Below are 5,319 nucleotides of genomic sequence, written 5' to 3'. Positions count from 1 at the left end.
GTGCCTTCTACATCCCTACTGGCATGGTTTGGGGGTTGCCTGCATCACCTGCCGTGCTGGTCAACAAATTTTGGGGTACTATCTCAGATCTATAGAATGAGATTCTCTTGAGCAGAATCATACATCTTTACTTTTTTCACAATGCTCTCATTTGTACACACACTCAAGTTTGAGTATTACTTATCTCTAATGATTTTGTACATGACTAGTCCAGAGAAATTTCTCTACCAATGAAAGATTATGTTAGAGAGAGTCTGTTCATCCTTATTTGTGTTACTTGGGGCTAAGAAATGTGATCTTCTGCAAAAATGTGGAAGGATATAAGAAGCTGGGGGATTGGGATAAAGGGAAGAAGGGAGTGTTTACACTCAGCAATTAAAGACTAAAAAAGGTATAAGCCAATTGGAAAGCAGTAGGTTGTATTATCAAAAGGTTTCTGGTAGATTCCTGCACTTTCAAGTTTAAATAATAAAAATTTATTTGCTGATATGACAGATATTCTATTTCTCATAGTGGCCCCAAAATTAAAACTTTTAAATGCGGGTATAAAGAGGTGGATATTCATCCATCTTTGGAGGGAATCAAAATCGATGTAGCCTTTTGTAGATGAATTTGCCCATAATTATGAAATAAAAAATGCACTTTCCCTTTGACTCAATAATTTCACTGCTAAGAATTAACCCTACAGACATACTGTACCTGCTAATGTAGGCTAACATTTTATGTACTACTAAAATAAAGACTCTCTGCTAAAAAAAAAAAAAAAAAAAACTCTTAGTTGCATTCATCTAACTTACTTGCTATTTTTTATAAACCCAAAGTACAACTGGCTTTATAGAGTAATTTATACTGGTAGTATAATGTATTATTAATAAAATAATAAGGGTCATGGAGAAGGCAATTAACAATAGATGAATCCTGAGTCCTTATTTTGGGCCAAGTACTGTGTTAAGTGCACGTGTAATCTCTTCACCAACCCTGCAACTTGGACATGTTTTTCCCTTTTTTTCAGATCAGAAAACTCAGGCTCAAAGGGAAAAAAATCAGTGGTCCTCGGGTCATGGCTGACAAGTGCATAAACAAACTTGAAGACCCTTCCTCAAAGCCAGTTCTCTTTTTTAACTGTACCAGGAAAAGGAACATCTGAGACTATTAATGCTATATAGAAATATCAGCACTATAGAGTTTCCCAGTGAACTTACCTTAGTTCAATACAGCACTTTTAAAAATCAGGAAAGACTAGGAACCGTTATGTTGACAGATTATGGTAGGAGGAGCCAGTCACATGAAAAATGTTTCAATATTTTAAACCAATTTTAATGACTTAAAGGAGTGGAAAAACACTCATGATGATTTTTTTAGCCCTTTCAGGTCTGTCCCCTTGGCACACAAACTTCCATCACTGTCTTGCAGCAATGGAGGAATTATTTTCATCCCACAGGGGACTTGAAGATTTCCTTCTAATAGCTCTGTTCAGTTCTTGAGTAAATAGGAATAATTCCACCACCTCTTTAAAACTTAGTCCCTCATATATATAATAAGAGATGCTGGGGGATGTGTAGAAATGTGTGGCTGAGCTCAGATTCACAGCCTGAGGTTACAAGGCTCCCCGCCAAGTTTTCACCTATATCAAATCATTCAGCAGGCTTAACCACTCTGCCTCTACCCCAAGGAAAATACTAACATGATTTAACTGCAGTTAAGAATTCCAGTAGGTACTTACTAAATGTGGCATAATGTTTTCCATACATAGAGAAAGGGAAATTATTTTGCTAATCTGCGCTTCACTCCAATCACATTTTGTCACTCTATCTCTCATCAAAGCAGGGACAATTTCATGAACTTTAAATTATTTTGTATAAAAGGCATATTATGAGCATGCAAAAATTCATAGGTACAAGATCTTTAAAAATGGTTTTCATGGCAAAAGCACATCAGAAATGTTAAATTGTTTTTTTAAATACAATCTTTTTAACATTTTGCTTATAACTTCTTTTTGACTTTATATTTAAGATAATTTCAATGACAAAATGTCATTGAAATGTGGGTGAACAGAAAGCTAATAATATAGAGAGAAGGGAGAAATTCTCACTATGTGAACCATGGGAAAGTGAGTGTCCTAGAGAAAGAAACTACATGAAAGGGGATAGGGGTCTGGAAGAGAAAGTGTTTCTGGCCAGATCTGTGAGACTGCAGGCAGTGTGATTATAACCCTGTCTGTAGTTTGTCTGTGATCTCTTGCCAAAGTCAGACAATTTAGCAACAGTAAGAATACAGGAATGACTTACCTTATAGTGATGTGTCAGGAAAATCACTTTATAGTACTTTTTGCAGGCAGTGGGATAGTGAAGACAATAGCCCAGGGTGTACAGTGAATAGGTAGCACTATTTATAATGAAAAACTAGCCCAGAGAACTAAGGAGCTGAGAACTCAAATCCGTAAGGAAGAAAATCAAGGTCAAAGAACCAGGTTAACGTCAAAATGTTTTAACTTGGGAATTCACAGACAAATATTTCAGTTTAAAAGACAAATTTAGGAGTTGCTGCTACCAGGATGGCTTAGCAAGTTGTGACTTCAAAGTGAGTCTTGCAGCAGTTGAAAGGCTGGTGGTGCATGTTTCTACATGAGGGGTAAGGGTGGGGGTAGGGAACAGGTGGCTATGATCAATTTGACTGCCTCTTTGGGAGGATGGTGTAAACCATGTTGTAAGCTAAAGAGTAAACCATACAAGTATTTTTAAGGAGGTGTTTAATGCCCCAGGTAGTTAGATGGGATATTTTACCAGGAGAAATGGGTTTAAAATGTATACAAATGGCCCTAGTAATGGAACATGTTTCAAAAATAGCTGTGGATAGACAAAACTGAAGAGTTTATTGTTAGACCATGTGCTGCAAAAACGATGGATAGACTAAAGGATGAATAAAAAACATTCTTTTGGGAGTCAATTCCATTCTATAAAATGTTTTTCTAACATTTCTAATTGAGATAATTAATATACCCTTTATGATAGATAAGGAAAGTTCAGAGCTGCCAAAATCTCTCCAATAGCCATCTCCCCTTTTCCTTTCCAGTAGAACCCCATATTATTTATGGTTGCACTGTGTTTGTTCACAAAAACATGGACAACTCTATTTTCTAGCTTTCTTTACAGCTAGAAGTGATCACAAGTGATAGTTCAATCAATGAAACATAAGCAGAAGGGAGTAGGCAGAACTTCTAAAACTCCTTAAAGACTACTGCCATAATTGGGACATGTTCTTTTGCCCCTTCCTCTGCTCCTCCTTTCCCCTGATTTGGGCACAGGTTGAGTTGGGGTCTGGAAGCCATCTTGGGAACATGAGGACAAGAGACATATCCTCAGAATGGCAAACTAGAAGCCCAAGTCCTTAATTTCTCACAACATTGCCTTGCAAGGCCTGAACCACCTATCTCCATTCTGCCTTTGCATAAGATATAAATGATCCCTAACTCATTTAAGCAATAGGGCCTTTATAGGGGAGAAGGTGGGGTTTGGGATATGTACATACATTGCTCACAGCAATGTAATTCCTCATTTGCACAGGGTATAATGTGCCTATATAACGTTTCCTTTGCCACTGCTAGAGATTTACTACTTTGGTTTAACAGAGATAAAATGTAAAAATGATGCCCAAAATGTAAACTTTCCTGACAGGAACATATTAAAGGAACCAAAAGTCAATATTATTTAATCCTTTTGATTCCAAAGCTAACCATTCACCTAAAGGAAGGAGTAAGAAAATTAATTTTAAGAATATGGTATAGTTTCATTATGTAGTCACACCATAGAGGTGAAGTGCTATCCTGGGGACTTGCACATAATTTACCATCACTCAAAAATTTCTACCAATCTGTATGATTACTGCCCAAAATATAATCCACTGTTTTAGGACAACCAACTAAGTATGAATCTGAATCTTTCTAACATTCCCACCGTTCTTACAATCATATTCAGAAAAAGTAAAATTATATTCAAAAATAGACATGGATAGAAAAAACTAAATAGTTTACTGTTACGTTTCTCAACCCCACTGACTCATGCTCTGCAATGGGTATAAATAGAATAAAAGATAAATGGATACAATTTTTGTTGGAATTTTAGGAGTATTTTAAAGATTTAACAAGTTCTGTTAAGATTTTGTATGAAATAATATGAGAAATTAGAAGAAAGACAGAAGTGATGATAAAGTGATTAAATGGTTTTAAGAATCATGTAGCTAGAGAAATAAGACAGAGGCAGCCCCAAACCATTCCAGGTATTTCATAGGATCTGTGGGTTCAAAGTGCAGGAAAAACAACTCTGTCATAGTTGAAACTGCTCTATCACCGTTACTGTGACCACTACCAAACAGGTTTATGAAGACCTTCCAGTTCAACAAAGACAAAGAGGAAAAGAGGAAGCTGCACTGTTGTGGAGAACAGTCACACTGACTGCCTTGCTCCTTCTCTTGCAACCTCAGGCACTTTTAAAAGCCATTTGATGACCTGACAACAACACCTAATTCAACTCTTTAATGAGGATGACGATGTGATGGCAAGATACAGTGCTATTTTCTTTGTGAAAAATGAATTGTGGCCAGGCATTGTGGCTCATGCCTGTAATCCTAGCAGTTTAGGAAACCAAGGCAGGAGGATTCCTTGAGGTCAGGAGTTGAAGACCATCCTGAGCAAGAGAAGGCCCCATCTCTACTAAAAATAGAAAAATTATCTGGGTGTGGTGATACAGGCCTGTAGTCCCAGCTACTTGGGAGGCTGAGGCAGGAAGATTGCTCGAACCCAGGAGTCTGAGGTTGCAGTGACCTATGATGACATCATCGTACTTTAGCCCAGAAGATTTTTCATCAGAAACCTTATAGGATAGAAGAGAACAGATTGATATATTCAAAGTGATGAAAGAAAAACCAATGCCAACAAAAAGACTATACACACCAAAATTATCATTTGAAAATGGAGAGATAAAGTCTTTCCCAGACAAACAAAAATTTAAGGAATTGTACCTCACTAGACATGCTTTACAAGAAATGCTAAATGGAGTTCTTCAAGTTCAAACTAAAAGACACTAAAGAGCTGCCTGATAGCATAAAATATGATACTTATTGTAAATACATATGCAAATATAGAATGCTGTCTTACTGTAGTGGTAGATAGTAAATCACTTTTATTCCTAGTATAAAAGATGAAAAACATAACTATTAAAATAACTATAATTAAAATTATAAGATACACAATATGAATAAATGTAAATTGTGACAATGATGACATAAAGTATGGTGAGGGGGAAAAGTTTAAGGGTAGAGTTA

Source organism: Otolemur garnettii, unplaced genomic scaffold (assembly GCF_000181295.1).
Source record: "Otolemur garnettii isolate 467f Iridium unplaced genomic scaffold, OtoGar3 scaffold00113, whole genome shotgun sequence".
Lineage (NCBI taxonomy): Eukaryota > Metazoa > Chordata > Mammalia > Primates > Galagidae > Otolemur > Otolemur garnettii.
This window is presented reverse-complemented; position numbering follows the sequence as displayed.